At 34.5% G+C, this 17,815-nt stretch overlaps 1 protein-coding gene across 2 annotated transcripts in view; it reads right to left on the bottom strand.

Moving 5' to 3' along the window:
• Window positions 1-15,678, bottom strand: part of LOC121415556 — a 47,361-nt gene extending 31,683 nt beyond the window's left edge. Inside the window, exon 1 of one of the 2 annotated variants that reach the window (XM_041608809.1) lies at window positions 15,580-15,678. The gene's annotated coding sequence lies outside the window, so the exon portion shown is untranslated. Of the gene's footprint in view, window positions 1-10,892; window positions 10,933-15,579 lie in introns of those variants that run through there. The other variant, XM_041608810.1, reaches the window with a different exon arrangement.
• Window positions 15,679-17,815: the final 2,137 nt, after the last annotated feature.

The following is a 17,815-nucleotide window of genomic DNA, read 5'->3' as shown; positions in this document are numbered from 1 at the left end:
TACACATGTATGACCAAAAATCACGTTTAAAAGGGTGTTTTTCAGTTTCGGACATGGTACTCACGTGGACTCGTTAAGGGTATAAAAAAAACACTGATTTTCAAGAAAAAGGATGGTTTTGAAAGACTGGTCAATGGTCACTCGCAGGGTCAAACCTATTTAGGGTATATTTTTTCCCAAAAAACTTTTTTTTAAGACTAGCCAAACGTGTTTAGGGTACGTTTTATTTTCCCAAGCTTTTTCCTGAGGTCACATTTTGGCAACATCTTGTTTAGGGGCCAAAATGTGTAAATAAAGCCTGCGAAAAACTTGTTTAGGGGGTCAATTTGCGCACAAAGAAAAACTCGTTAAGGGGGTGTTTGGAAAAATTTCTTGGCCACGCGTGTATACAGCAATATATTTGACTGCCCCGCCCCCTACCCGGTCCCTAATATCCTTCCTAAATAGCAGTATACATCCTCATTAGTGATCTCATCTCCCTCTTGGTTAGAGAGATGATTGCTTTCATAATTTAAATTGATAGTGATCTTCGGTAATTACATGCTGCTTGCTGCAAAAATACTACCAGGAAAGAAAATTACACCTGCAAACATGCTGAAAATATTAAACTTAAACCACCTGTTTAGTGTCATGCGATGATATCATATTCTGTATATCATTAGGTATACTAAGTTATGATGTGTAGCAACTTTTTGAAATATCAGTATGTTTTATCTTTATTTGAATTTTCTGTATGAGGATAAGTGATGGCATTGGAAAAGGGAAAGAGCTTTCATTTGGAAAGAAAGATTCTTCTACTGGATGAAAGTGAACCATCTGTGCATGCCTCAACTCTGAAGTTTTGTCAGCCCATCAGTTTCTACAAATGTTTTCACAGTGATCAAGTTGGTCACATGCTGCTTTTACGCCAATACACCAATTTAAGCTCAGAGAGAATGTTCTTACTTTAAAAACTAAACAATTCAATTCCAGGACGGCAAAACTGATGTTTTTAAAATGATCGTAGAAGCATCAATTGCCCAAAACAAAAGCTCATTATTGTTAAATTTGGTACACCAAGCCTGAAAAAAACCCAATTATTCCTGCATCTGAACTCATTTTGGTGTTGTGCCTTCAGAACAATGATTTACTCTTTTTGACCTAAATTTGGTATAGGAGCTACCTTAGGCATTGTCATTCAGCCAGACCAATAACATCTACTGAATATAGGCTCATATAGTCTGATTAGTCAATAAAGGTAATACCATTATCAAACTAGCGCTATAAATACTTACATCACCTGTGGTCTAAATTAAACGTCCCCCTTTTGATTTCAATCGTATATGCATTTTCCAGAGGATTGCTCTACACCTGTTCTGTTATCAGAATTTGTCCTGTGACAAACTAGGGGTACACAGGGTATGCATCAACCATCCCCCAAGCTACCCCCCTCCCCCCCTCAAGCAAGGAAAGGTAAATACCAAAAGATAGGGAATTATGGCAATCATTTGTAACTTTAACAAACTTATTTCTTGCTTGTCAAAATTTAAGGAGTTCGATGTCAACATTTTTCTATCTCTATGGTCAGCAATTTTTGTTAATGAAAATCTTTCTTCTTTTTTTAAATGAAATCCCTTCCAAATAGAGCTTGATCAGTGCAGACATGCAATGATACAGTATGTTGTACTCTAAACCCCATAGTCATCTGTTGATCCCCCCCCAAAAAAAACCCCAGTAAATTAATTGCATTACAAATAATAATCCTTAAAGTATGTTAAAAGCAGAGATAAAGGTATAATAATAATTATTGTCAATTAGGCTAGACTTTCAAACATGTTGATCTTTCAAAAGTGTATATATATGACCTCTAATCAACATGTTCTTTGAGAAACTATGAGGATTTTTTTTCATAATTAATCAAATTAAGCATCCTCTAAATCTTTGATTTTAATCAAAGCCATTCAAACAATTTTCCAATAAATCTAATTTTTGCTTATCAAAAAATTGATTTTCCCTGATATTTGGCCCATCATGAGAAGTGGTTCTTTATAAAAGAGAAGAACTACACATGTTGGGGTCTTGAGTTTTGGAATTTAGAAAATTCGATTGAAAATTTTACAGAAAAATATCTGATTTCAGATTGATTTGTTTGTCAAAACATGTGTTGTATATGGTATATTATTTGAATATATCTGACACTGAACTCAAACTTTCAGAATAATTCATCCTTACTACCGGTTTTTAATCAGAAATATTTTTCATTTTACAGCTGACTTCTGAATTCTTCTTACCATATGGAATATGCATGCTTTTCTTCTAGGTCTATTTGTCTCTTAAATACAATTAATTTTTTTTGTATAACTTCTCTCTTTTCTTCTTTAAGTTTCTCTTTCACTTAACGATGCAATCACTTCTCTTACATCTTCTTGCCTTTGTCTACATTTCATCATCTCCTCCTTTGTCTCTTCTCATCTCTCTCTCTTTCCCATCTATCCAAATTTCCACTCCCACTCTCTCTCTCTTCCCCATCTATCCCAATTTCCACTCCCCACCCTCTCTCTCTCTCATATCCTTCCCTCTCTCATTTCCCTCTCAAAACTGACTCTGATAATGTTTAGCTATCAGATTCCCTCTAATCAAATTATATCTCATCCTTGTTTTTACATTAGAGTCCACCGTAACAGCAAATTCGTCAAGTAAACAACTGCAAAAGGTTTTGACAAATTGAATTTGTGAACAAATTACATCGGGCATACTTAAGAGCATGCATTGAAAGATACAGTGCCGCTTCCTTGAAGAACTTCAATGGCTTGAAATTAAGTTCCAGTCAGATGGATACTTGCATCATTAAAAGTCAACAGGCAGTAAAGAGCTTCAACAGATTTAAATTAATCAGACATGATATACACCTCTGCTTTCTAAAAATGTTTTTAACAATAAGGCTTCTTGAACATATCGGAGAGAATATACACCTCTGATCTCAACTGCTCAACTGTTGTGTTCAGCAAAACTATGTTTCCTGGTCAATGGAAAAGGTTTCTCACTTATTTACAAAGGGCATGAAAATTTGTCTTCATAGGTTTCCTTCAGCAAACAACTTCTCATGATCCATTGGAGCGGATATACTCCTTTGCTTTCTAAAGATGTTTTCAACAAGGTTTCTTAATCATCAACGAGGAAATTCACTTCTGCTCTCAAATGATGTGTTCAGCAAAACTATGTTTCCTAGTCATCAGAAGGATATACACCTCTGCTCTCAGAGGGTGTTGTGAAGAACATATTTTTTAGTTATAAGAAAGGACATAAAACTCTCCTTTCAAAAGCTGTTTGAGCAGCAAGGTTTCTTGGTCATCAGAAAGGACATACATGTCTGCCTTAAAAAGATGTCTTGATCATCAGAAAGGACATACCTCTGCTTTCAAAAGATGTCTTGACTAGGCAACAAGGTTTCTTGATTATCAGAAAGGACAAACACCTCTGCTTTCAAAAGATGTCTTGACTAGGCAACAAGGTTTCTTGATTATCAGAAAGGACATACACGTCTGCCTTAAAAAGAAATCTTGACTAGGCAACAAGGCTTCTTGATCATCAGAAAGGACAAACACGTCTGCCTTAAAAGTTAAAAAGACGTTTTGAGCAAAAAGGTGTCTTGATCATTAGAAAGGACATACACCTCTGCTTTCAAAAGATGTCTTGACTAGGCAAGGTTTCTTGATTATCAGAAAAGACATATACCTCTGCTCTAAAAAATGTCTTGAGCGATATGGTTTCTTTATCATCAGAAAGGACAATCCTCTGCTTTCAAAAGCTGTCTTGAGCAATATGGTTTCTTGATCATTAGAAAGGACATACACCTCTGTTCTCAGAAGACATCTTAAGCAACACGGTTTCTTGCTAATTATAAAGGATGTAATAAAAATAAACTACTGCTTTCAAATTAAGCGTTCAGTAAGACACTGTTTCTTGGTCCTTGGAAAAGGGCATGGCCATCTTTCTCAAATGTTCCCAGGAAAATAAGGTTTCCCACCAATCACAAAGGACATGAACCCTCTTTTCATAAGTGTTTTCAGGAACAAAAGATCCTATTTCATCTAGTTTTAAAAGGTTGTATAGCGACAAGGTTTCTTGATCATAGGAAAGGACATTCAACTCTTCTCTCAAAAGTTCTTAGAGAAAAACAAAGTTTCTCACTTATCAAAAAGGACATAAACTTCTGTCTTTGAAAGATGTCTTCAGCAAAGCAAGGTTTCCTTGTATGTAGAGAGGGCAATCATCAGTAGCATGAAAGGATGTCTTAAGCAGCGAGGTTTCTGGAAATGACATCCCTTCCATGGTTTATTTAGTAAAGTGAGGTTTCCTTATCAAACATAAACTTAGTCCTAAATATGTCTGCAGGAAAATCGTAATAGCAGAAACAACTAATTTGGTTGCTTAAATTCCTTTAATTAGGAACTGATTCAAGAATGCTGGACTAATTGAACAAATAATTCCTAATTTTTCTTTCTCTCTTATTTTTCTCATTGACATCCCTTCTGGTAATTTTTCTTTACTTTCACTCTTCATTTCTTTGCTTTCTCTTTCATCTGCCAGTACATCTGTCAACATCTGTAAGGGGTGAATGAACTCGGATTCAATGAATATCATTGATTCCCAATAAAATATAGATTGTCTTTCCTTTTAGGTCCCCTACTAGTTAAGCCAACTTATTATCATTCATCAAGCCTGTTTGTGCAGCTGCAGCATTAAGTGCAATTCTACATAAAGCAGCAGCTATTTGATGTCTATAATTTTTAATTTACAACCTCGAAATAACTATTGTTCATAATTGAAAAAAGGACAAAGAAGAGGAGAAAATGAAGGTGACGGGAAAGAAGAAGAGCTAAAGAGGAATGAGTTACTCAAGATGAAAATCATAACCCACTATTCAATGAAATTAAATAACTATTGCTATACATATTTTTAAACAAGAAAAACCTTGTAGGTAGTCTTTATAAAGGGCTTTTTCACATGTGGATCTTGAATAATCATTGGAATGATGATTGCTATTGCAATCGGGACTGTGATTACCGTTCGTGATTCTAATCACGTTCTAGTTTGGCTTCACACGAGCTAAATATTCATCATTAGCCTTATTATTCACTGGAATCATCATTCAAATTACAACTTTTTTTACTGTGTGAAAGGGCGGAAATCCTTTTGAAATAATTGCTCCTGGTTTACAAAAAGAACATTACACTCTTGAATTGGATTAAACTTCAGGGCATTCACAGTCTATAGTGATTTCCCGCAACACCTCGACTCCTGCATCAGAGATCAGACCCTCACTCCATGTTGACTGGTATTCTTAACTGTGTTACATATCTTTGCTGTCATGATGCTGGCCACTCTTGACCGATGACTATAATCAAAATCCAATTTGCAATCGATCTCTGGCCAGATCACACAACCCACAACAAGAGGCACAAGTAAAAACCCACTCAGTGACCACTCCATCAACTCACAAACCCTCGAACAGAACTGATCACCACTGCTCATGAAGCGAGAAGTGCCAGTGCCATACTCCATTATTTTGCAAAGGCAATCCCTGCAGGAATAGGACTGAATTCATTTGACATTTTTTCCAATACCATAATTGATGACATAGTCTCTAGGTACGGGCAGTTATCACATATAAAACCACTTTACCAATATATAAATTAAATGGAAATGTTTCACTTCCCATCAGGTGTACTTATGAAATTACACCACCACACCACACCATTACACCACTACTTCTTGGGTCATATTTTGAAAGAAAATACCTCCCCTGTATTACCATACTATCACAACAGACTATTGAGAAGAACTCAGGGGTAATAATGATATCATCTTGTAAAGCTTGAAGGCTTCTTGCATATGGAAGCTTGTCCCTTTACCAAGTCTTTAGGGAAATACTAAACAAATTGTCAGTGGGTTAAAGCATAAGAACCTGTGATTAATGAAAACAAATAATGGTATTTCCATTGAAATCTAAAAAAAAGAAGCTAATAATGGAAGTTAATAATACATTCTTAAATGAATGATACAATACCAAGATAGATCATATTATTGTTCTTGTGCTGTTTGCAGAAATTCTTAATTGTAGCAAGGATGTATAATAGAGAGTCAGATAGATGGCCAGTCGAAACTTCAACTGCCACTTATTATGTTTCAATATCCATAAGTATTTCTTGTGATAATGCCACCATGTAATCATGATAGATATACAGTATACTTCCATCCCTAATGAATGGTTGTGATTGAAATTAGAAACCAATGAGACTAATGATCAGGAAAGGAAACATGGGATCTTCAATCTATCATGCAGGTGAATATGTCAGAATCTACCCTTCAGTCATTTCACTCGTATGAGAGTCAGGAAGTTGGTCCTCATGGTTAAAATGGCATGCAAGGACATTTGTTTCTTCCGCTGGTTGTGTAACGCTGTGTTCACCTAACCAATTTTTACCCTGCATCATGGGTTTCCAAGGATGCTTCATGTAACCTGTTGACTATTACTGTAATTTATGATTAGGATTACCAAAGTCGTTTTGCAGAGATTGTTTCATTTCTGTAGTAATGTATTGAAACAATTGTCTTTAATTTTCTTTCACTGATTGGAAGGTAAATGTCTTTTAAAATTCAAATCTAAAATGCTGAAATGATGCATTTTTTAACATGATTCTGCAGAACCATTGTTGCTAAAAGTTGTTCAAGCACACCATCAGTAACCACAGGGAATAAGCAATTATCTACAAAAATGATAAGGATTTATATCTTAAGTAGAAAGTTCTTTTGTATCCTGAAAACAAAAGTGGAGGTTTAAATTCTACATCAGCATGATCAGAGTTGCCTGAAGTGACTGCAGAGCATTATCAACAATGGACAAGTTAAAAATATTGATTTTCTAAAAAATTAGTTTATGCCATGAATATGAAGTTGAGATATTGCTAATAAGAGGTAAGTAAAATGTTAACATTTGTACAGTCGAGGAGGCCTGTGTTTGCACATAATAATGAATGTTGACCAAGGATATATTTATACAGGGTTATACAGGGTTATAAACTGAGCATGATATGGGCTGTAATGAAATGAAATGAAAATATAGTGAAGAGGTTTACTTTCAAAAGAATTAATATTTTCACAAGAGGGCTATCTGTTATTCTCGTTTTTAAAAACAGAATTTGCTGCTGGTAAAACATGATTTTCAAAATATAATAAAACTAAAACATCAACCCTCTCTCACTCTCTATTTTCACATCTCTTTCACGTCCTCCCTTTTTTCTCTTTATTCATGCATTTCCCTATATTTGATATTTTATCATTTATACTTGAGTGTCATTTATAATCACTACATTCACTCATTTGCTTTAAGACCGGAAACAAGATAGATTAAATCTCCCCCCCCCCTCAAGAACCTCATTCTCCCTTTTTTGTACTTTTAATTTTTTCCAGTACATTTTCTTTCCACCTTCATTTCTAAATTCTTCCCTTCTTCCTCCCCTCCCTCTCCTCTCTTTCTTTTTCTCACTTGCTCTCTCATAATCTCTCTTTCTCTCCTTCTCTGTCTCTATCTTGGGACACTGACTTGACATATGAGTGATATATATAATGCATCACCCTGTCCTCAACGGAGCTAATTATGGCAGGATTGATGGTTGCCTAGCAACCAAATTTGTCTAATGCATGAATAATTATATTGGCACTGGTTATTGCATATTATCAAAACTTAGCACAAAGTGTTTTTATATACAATGTAACAATTTTCATCAGTCGCGACTAGCTACCCTCCCAAATAATAATGTGATTTGGGGGATAATCGCGAGTCAATGAAAATGGCTGATGGGGAAACAGTCAGAATTCATTTATTCAGTAAAGCCATGTATTATCATTCACCATGAATTACAATAACATTGTAGAACAAGTAAGCTAAATGCACCTTCATTCACCCCCCCCCTCCATATATATAAAAAAGTGACCTCTTTTTAACAGTCAACATAAAGTTCAATGATACATACGCAAAACCAATTTTTTGGGATGTAAAATATTCACTTTTTTAAAAAGAAAAATAAAACCAAGCAAATGAAATTAGTCTCACCATTTTCTGTTACCTTCAAAATGTGATTATTTTGTAGCAATGATTTTAATAATTACATAATAAAATTGTTTATTAGTATATTGGAGCCAAAAATGTGAAGTTTTGGAAACATCAAATACTTGTCACACTTGAAAAAATTGAAAATTTTCTTTGCAATTAATTGACTAGAAACAATTATGTTTTGTACTTTATTTTTATTTATTAACTGAATATGAAAATTCAAAATGGAATTGAATTGAAGAGAGAGAGAGAAAAAAACTCATAGTAGTGACTTTTATCCCTTAATCGCAGCAACCACTGACTGTTTTCACTCTCCGATGAATTTCATAAAATATTTCCCAATAATAACTCATAGCTGACAAAATTACATATTGACATAAATACTCCATGTTATAATGGAAATGAATGTCATGATAAATAAAGGGTCATAATTAAATAAAAATAATAGGTGGCCATGTCCCTATGTAGTTTGCTTTAGGCACAATCATGTAATGACCTAATTACTTCATAGATCCTGCTTATTAGGGCAAGCTGGTGGAAAAGTATAAGTGGCTGAATTTATGTTTTAATTGTGAATAGATTAAACTGGTGGTTCTTTACTTGTACATGCAACTTTAATTAATGTAGACCAAACAGGACCATATTGGATTTCTGATATTCCATTAAAAATGATTAAAAAGAAAGAACAGAAATATTTCATTTTATTCATCCATAGTTTCAATCTCCAAAACTGCAAGGTAATTCAAGGTTATAACATGAAATACTGAATGCATGCAGAAAAAATTCTGTTCACTCTTTAAAGTTTTAATAAATTTGTTGAGAAATGTCTTTTTAAAAGAAAACACTCAAATAATATTTTGTTGAAAAAGGGAAAAAATGTTGCATCACAATCAGCTCTTGGTACATGTATTTCCTTACTCCAATATAAAAATACCTTTCTCAAAATGTCATCCGTGCAGCATTAGTGCATCTCATCTTGTCATCATATTTGGGACAGTGTTTCTTATCCATTGATGAATTTAATTATGTTGGGGTATTTATTTAATCATGAATTAATCTACTCTCATCATGCTCTCCTAATAACAAAAGATACAGCAAATTTTGATGAAGGTAATGAACTCTCTAAGGAGACTAGCATAGCAATATTGCGGGCATCTGCGGGACAAATAAAAATGGTAGTCTGCTTTTAGTATTACGAATCTTATTAGAAAATTTGGAATAGAGTGTAGGGTTTCCATTATAAAAGTAAGGCCGCAAGCACTTTGTCTTTGATACATTCCATTTTTGTCTCAAGGGCATCAGAGAAATGTCTCAAAATAGCTGATTTTCTGGTTTAAATTTGAACTAGAAAATCATCACTCGTAGTGCAGTCACTATACAAGCACTGTAAGTGCCAAATTAGCACTTCATTTTTTACAGTGTGCTGTATCAGATATGCTCATAAATGCCTGTTTTAAGTAAATAATCATTCTCAGGTAAATCCAACCCAAATAAAAACTTGTTTTTATAAGGAAAAGAAAAATCAGACAAGTTGATAGGTGAGAGTTTGAACAATATTGGACTTACAACAAGAAAGTTATGAATTTTTAAAAGTTGTAAATATTGGTAATCACTATACCCATGGAGACTTCAAATTGGCCGCATATGGGATATCATAGTGATGTAAGGCAAGGACTACTCTTCCATGTACTCCAATACATATTATGGCTAAACTGTCATTTTTCCCAAAAGTTTTATTTCAAATTATATTTTTCTTTCATGAGGACATACTACAATATACAACCTGGGCTATATTTAGATTACTGCCCCAGGGGAATGGGTACTTAGGAGAAAACCACAAATCCCTGATAATAAAGTACATGGCCTATGGGAAAGTTGTCCTTGCCCCTTGTCATAATTTACTTACACAGTTGCCAATTTGAAATCTACATAGTATTAGTGATCTCAATTTTAAAGCAGCTATAACTTTCTCATTGCTTGTTTGATTTCTTTCAAACTTTCACCATTCTGTTTAATTTATTTTTCTCCTTCCCAACATAACATTTTATGGCCAAGGCTGGATTCCCCTTTAAGTAAATAATCATTCTTGTAAGTTTCTGTAGGGCATACACAGAAATATTCTTTCTGTGAGGGTTATTGTACAAAGTTAAAACAATAAAGGACAAAAAATAAATTACTTGAAAAAATCAACAGATGTATTCTTGACTGCATGCATTCAAAATCTATACTCCAAACATACCAGACCAGAAACATATAACTAACTGCTAAAATTATAAATCTAATCAGATCATCAGACTCATTCATGAAAGAGAAGTTTCATTTGAATATATCTCTGGGACCTATAAGAAACTGTGACAATAAACCATGACCAAATGACCACTCCCCCTGTTATCCACAATTTTATTCAGATCATGCTGGATATAAGCCAGGGGCCCGTCCTACAAAGAGTTACGATTGATCCAATCAATTTTAACTCTATGGAAATCCATCAGTGTCATAAACTTTTCTACAGGAAATTTGCACAATGGCCTTTGTAAACAAAGAGAAGCACTATGAATTTTTAAGAAAACAATTAATGCATGAATATACATCATAGCTAGAAAATATTTTGAACAAACGTGCATAATACATGTTGACATTGCTGGATGTCCATAGTTGCGATTGATCGGATCAATCAAAACTCTTTGTAAGACGGGGCCCAGGTGGAAAAGTTTAATAAGTCATAATGTAACTTAGAACAAGCGATAATGAATTCTTATCTGTAGTAGATATGTACTTGTTGAAGTTGAATACTTACATTCTTTAACCTCATGACAGAGATGCATAGAAATCCTCATTACATTAACTGTAGATTTGTGCCTGTGTGAGGATGAAGGTGGAAATGATGGCAGTGAACATGAAAATGATGGTGATGATATATTGATAAAGTATGTTACAATAATTTTTTTTTTAATTTACCACTTGTGGGATGGAACACCCAATCAGCAAATGATATTTTTCATACAGGTCCATGATAATATTGGTGATGATGGTGGTGATGATGACAATGGTGATGATGGTGACAATGATGATAATGATGCTCATGATATTACAGTGGTGGCGTTGATGATGGTGCGGAGATGAAGATAGTGGTGATAATGAAGGTGATGATGATGGTTGCATGGTAGTGGTGGTGACGACATTAATAATGGTCATGGTGGATGGTGCTAATGAAATTAGAATAATTTTCTCAAAAAGAGATCTTTACCTTTAAGTGACCAGATGGGAACACGGACAAAAGTTAAGAAAAAATTATAGTGGAAAATTGATGGAGACCTGTTTCTGTTTGTGGTAACTCCTGTAGGAACTCGGCAGGATAGCATTTTGCTGGTAAACGCCAAGCTGGTATGTAACCAATGACCTAGGAAACATTTTACGTCTAGGTTAAGCAGTCATAGTGGCTGACCTTATTGACGACAGATATTACTCTAGGGCCATTTTATCAAAGTGGAGACATTGGCAGAGTGGTGATTCCAACTCACAACCTTGCGATTATGAGTCCAATGCTCTAACCACTGGACCACACGAGACCTTCACCACAGATTTCATCTAAGAGCAAATACTTATGCTTCAAAACATATTCCGTTGCTATCTGTAACTCGTTTCCCTCATAATCCCCCATTGCATATCTGCATGCTCGTCCTTATTCTACCGAATCCACTGCATTATTTATCCCTTGGCACCCCGTCAATCAAGACCAGAGACATATTTTTCGATGCGGAATAAACCATGCAATTACAACTGAAGGACCCCACAGCGTGTTGTCATGTGAGAGATCATAGGGTCTGTGAAACACAAGGGGTATTGGCTATGGGATGTCATGGAAGTTAATAGCTTCATAACTCTAAGGAATAGCATGCCAAAGGAATGTAAATGGTAGTGGTGTTAAACATCGTTTTTATAATGTAGATTACTGTAAAAAAACAACATACATATAATTACTGTTGAAAAGGCAAGTTATTAAATAGAGACAAAAGGGGTCTTGCAAGAAACTTGCCATCGATTGCAAGACCATATATTTAGTCCCTAACTCAATCATAAGTTATAAACTTAATTGCAAATTTGCGATTGGTTTCTAATCTGCTTCTTGCAACAAGCAACATAAAAATCAGATTTACTTGTTAAAATTGATCTACTAATTGTAATATTGCAACAGAATATTTGCAACACCCCCCCTCCCCCTCTTTCCAAGTATTTTTATAAAGTTAGAGAGATGGGGGTAATGAGGTTATGGGTCATGTACATGTAAAAGAGGAAAAAGAAATAAAAACTTTACAAACACAGGTCATCTATGAGAATTAGTATATGCCTGATTTCATTCTAATAAATAATATACATTAAAACCAATCAAGGAATTGGTAAGGAATTTCCTTCATTCCGATCAAATCAATTTCAATTACATCTATTTCTAAGTAATTCCAATTATCCTTGTGCAATTTATCTTTTAATGTGTATTTGGTACATGGCCAAACCTACAGGTGCTTATAATGAAAATTACATAGATGTTATAAAACTCAAAGAGATGATCTATTTATAAAATTGCAAATCTTATTTTCCATCTATATTTGGAGGAAATTGTCACTTATCATGAATCAGACAATGAATCAGACAATTGCCAGGCTTGAGAGTTTAAATATTGGGAGGAAATTAGAATAGGAAGAACAGATCTCGAGCTCTGAGGAGACAATATGGCGCTATTAAAGATGCAATTATGATGCTAGCCGGCATAACAGAGATGGCTATGGTAGCCTTGAATACTATAATTGCGTTTACATAGTAACACAAAGGAAAAAAAAATCTTAGTTTTCATCGTGACATTGGAATGGATAATCACATTTCATCCTTGGTCTATTGCGATTTTGTCGGAAGATATTTTTGCTCTTCTGAGGTAGCGTAGAATTATTTAGATCAAGTACTTGCCAAGGAAATGTCAGGGCTGAATTAAGGATGATAATACTGTGGCTCAGGTTTGATGAGATAAAGCTATACAAGATTTTTCACTTTTTTCAGACATGGTGAGACTAATCTTCTCACATATATATAAATACATGTGCAATACAATTTTCAAGTTTCAAACAATCCAAAGCCCATACATATTCAGGACATTATCAAGATTTAATGATTAGGATAATGATATCATAATAACTCACTTTGAGTGAGTTAGTACAACTCTAGAAGATAGTTTTGTGCTTTATTTTGATACTTGTTTTGCTTTGAGCTAATTTTTCATTAGAATTGTTCAGTTCTTATCTGTCACCCTAGAGTTTCTTGCCTCTGTAATACTTTTGAATGCTTGTATTCTGTTAACTTTGTACGCAAAAATATTGCTCAGCTTTGTTATTGAGTTTGTCATTCTATGCTTCCGTGGGTCTTTAACAAAATACCTTCATGTATATACATGTATGTGTATATAGAGGTGTGTGCTCCACAAGTTATATCACAATTAGACTGTATGAGTCCACAGAAAAGTAAACAATATTCAGTCACTTGGCACTCCCTACCCAGGTGAGGTAATTTGATGCAAAATCCAGAAATCACTAACTATTTCATAGAATTTGCTATCAATCACAATGCAAGCAATCTGACCAACTGCTCTGAGCCAATAGAAACATAGGATTTAATAGATGATAAAGTAACTCGTCATTGATTGTTTGTCTTCATGACACAAGACTCTGGAATCCAAAATGATCTTAGCAGATGACTATCAAACTCTGATTCAAATACTAGCTTCAACTCCATGCACTTTTGACCACAATATTAACATACAGAACTAGTAAGATATACTCATTATTATTTCAGTAATAACCTAACTATAAATAGCAAGCTTCTTCAATTCAAAACATCAGGGCCCTGTTTCACGAAGGTTAGCGTTTAATTGCTAAATAAAATGGCCCATATCAAAATCATTGTCGCATGCACATTTTTTCTCAGTAGACAGAACAGGAATCAATCAAAATTCTTCTTTTAAATAAGCGATTAATCATTGACCTTTTGTGTTACGGGGCCCCCAGGTCTGGTATCACAAAGCTTAGAAGTTGACCGTACAATTGATTGTCATAATGAATCATACATTATGGTCAATGCAATCAATTGTAAATCTTCTTCCACAATCAATCGCTAAGTTCTGTGTCACAGGATCCTGATCCAGACAATGTCCTGCACTGCCTGGATGCACTTTGAGATAATGAAGAGCGGTGGAATAACCCGGTACTTCTACCACTGATTACTGGCAATCAATTTTAATGAGTCCCTTGGTAGATTATAATTGCAAATCAAGTGAGGGGCAAGACTAGATCATTACGCTGGTTCCCTGCTTCCAGCAATATTCCCTTCCCTTCTTCTAGAACTAGAAGGTTCTGTATACATATATTCTGACTGTTACAAAATATTTGCAATCAGTTAATATTGAAATAAAGAAAATTGTGCTTAATTGCAAATCAATTCAAGCCCGAAATGTATAAAACCCAGAGTTAATTGAAATTTGCAACTGATTGTAACAGGAAGAAATATACTTGTTTTATGGTTTACTTCAATATTGTAAATTGAAGAAGTATACTGGTATGCAGCATCTTAAAGTGCTCATCATTACTGTAAAATTGCAGGAAAATATCAAACAATTAATCAACTTTAATAATTTTCTCAAAGTTATAAGTAAGCAATTAGTCAAAGTTTTATTTTGTAATAAAATATTCTATTCTTCAGGCAATCCATTCAAAGTTTGTTTTCTACGCATAGAGCTAAATATAGACCTTTAAGAATTAAATCGAAAACATGCAACTTCGTTCTCACATCAATCTTAAATGTCAATCTAATATTTCGCAGTTATACTTCATCATAACGTATACTTAAAGGATTAAGCTGGCGCCAACATTGGAAAATACACAACAGCAGCCCAATGTTAATGGACGAAAGAGAATTATTTTCCCAGAGGAAAAAGCGAGATAGGAATATCAATATTTGCCCATTCAGTGTTTTTAAAACAGTCTCTTAGAGGGGGTTGTTAATGGAATGATTTTGGGTTTCTATTGTGATCTCAAAGTATGATTGAAATGTCAAATTTATTTTATCATAGAAACCATGATGGAAAATCATAAAAGGAGGAAGGAATGATTGAAACCCATTTACCCATGAGTATGAGTTTCAAAGAACCCCTTAGGAGTGTTTTGTTTTTTCATATTTGAGCATACATACATCTTTTGTGAGTATTTAAAAAAAATCTTATTGTCAAAAAGTGGCCTTTTTTCACGAGTGTTAAAGATGAATGATATTTGAAGAAGGAATATGCCATTTTTCCCTTTTGCAAAAAGGAAAACACTTCTTGATTTTTTACAAAACTTGAATTTATACAGATATTATAGAATCATATGCAGTAAAGAGTATCAATTGTTCAAAATTGATTGTTAGGATTAAAAAAGAATGAAAATACTGAGTAGATGAAGACTTACCATTAAGAACCCTGTTTGGACAGATATCACATTTCATCATTTGGAAATAGGATTCCCTTTTATCTCTCACTTCCCTTGACAGGTGTCTCATATGTAGCTACCTGCAGAGAGTGAGAAGAAGAAAAACAAACACTGTGACTTAAAGTTAAGGAAGAATCTGCATCACAAAGCTAAAATCAATTTCAAATGAAAATAAACATTTTTTCCCCACTTGATAGTTATAAAGTATAATGATTATAATTTGTATTTCAAACAATTCAAATATTATATTTATAGATACCGGTACAGTATTGATGAGATAGTCAAAGTGACATTGCTTGGATATATGAACGAAATATCATATTACCTTAATAGACATTCCTATACATTGAAGACATATTTTACACATTGGACAATGTTGAGTATAATTTATTGTACAATATAATGTAAAACTTCAAAATTTCATTTCATTTGTTATTTTTCATCAGAATTGGTAATTTTAACGATTGTTCTTATTCAGTCCATTAAATCCAATGTATATATTAAAGACACATAAGGCCTTTAACACACATCACAAAAAGCCTGGATGGGAGAGAATGAACCATTCTATCCTTAAAGAGCTAAAGCAGTAGCACAACCTAGTCACGTCAAGAAAGGGTCAGGTGTGAACGAGCTATTGCTTTTCTTTCACCGTGCCCACGCAAAATACCATACCACACTGATTCAATGCACCCCTGGTGGTAAAAAAAAGAGAAAGAGCTCATCCTTAAACCATTCTATGTATTATTCATCATCCCCAAAGACAGTCACATGTCTCAGATTTTGCTCAAATTTGATAAAGTGAAGAGGACAGAGCCCTCGCTTGGGCACTGACTGTAACGCGAGGTGGTGGAAACGTGAGATGAATAAGAACATGCTGTGACCACCTAGATTCAGAGTTTAGAAACCTTTAACAAAAGTCAGAGCTGCATCTTTCACTGGGTATCACTCTCAGCGTGTTTTGCAACACACACAAAACATACGGGATAGCCAGAATCCTGCTGCAAAAGACGCAGAGTGTGATTCTTGCAGTAAGATGCTGCGAAGGCTTTCTTAGTTTGAAAGCACAGACCCAAGTCAGTCACAAAACTTTGTCAGTCAATGTGTGTAATGGGGTCTGATCGAGTTGTTAGAGTATGCGGACTGCAAAGTTTAGTGCATAGGACTTTTATAGCAGTTCAATATGCCAATGTTTGCTATATGAATGCATGGTCTGTGCCTGCAGAGTACTGAGAGAACGCATGGGATTCAGGTTTCTCTTTCTCTCTTTTTTTTATAACATTGACAATGTGTTGGGATTTTTATACGAGGAAAGAATTATTTGAATGGAGATGAAACAAAAATTTAAGAACATCATTCAAAGCAAAACTCTGTTCTGATTTGCATAATCTTTCTTCTAGAACATGTAATTGTGTAACCCTGTTTATAACTCTTTACCTACATACAAGACTATCAACACCTCTATATCTGCATCATCTAATTTTGTCTTAGACCTGATTATCTAATAATTTAAGTTTTCTTAGTGTTAGTAAATCTTACCAACATTAGTTTTATCATGGACCTACTGGTTTTATCACCAGTCACTCTAATCAGATAAAGACAGACATGTGTATGACTAAGTACATTGAAGTAAGGCTAACATAAAACTAACATCAAATCAATAAAAATTTACAAATAGGCTAATTAGTGGTAATAAAGCAAATGGTTATTCAACAAAGGAAAGTCAGGAAGGAAGAAGCTATGAGGCCATTCTCATTACGCTTTGCTAGCATTCCCACTTGATCACATGAAAGTGGTTTTCAAAATCACTTCACGTAAAGTGATTTTGTTGCTATGGAAATGATCTCTGTGGGGTGACACGTTTCACATGGAATTCCAAACTGCAGCTTAGGCATTCTACACCTGTCATGAGGAGTAGCGTGCTCAAAATGTGTGAAGAAATGTCCTCACTTGCGCTAAAACCAGTTTACCAAGGCGAAGTGGTCTTGAGAACTACATCGCGAGGTGGTTTTCGGAACTGGTTTGGAAGATCGCTTCGACCGTTCTCACTACACGTTAAACAAGTTTTCACTAAACTAGTTTAAGGAATGTAGTGAGAACAGTGTCTATATGGGGTAGCATTATATAGTAAAAGACTGCATGGGTATTGGACCAAGTAGGTCTAAACCAAATGAAAATTCATCCATCAATACGACATTGCTCCATGCATGCACAGAGA

This window comes from Lytechinus variegatus, chromosome 5 (genome assembly GCF_018143015.1).
Source record: "Lytechinus variegatus isolate NC3 chromosome 5, Lvar_3.0, whole genome shotgun sequence".
Taxonomy (NCBI): domain Eukaryota; kingdom Metazoa; phylum Echinodermata; class Echinoidea; order Temnopleuroida; family Toxopneustidae; genus Lytechinus; species Lytechinus variegatus.
This window is presented reverse-complemented; position numbering and strand designations above follow the sequence as displayed.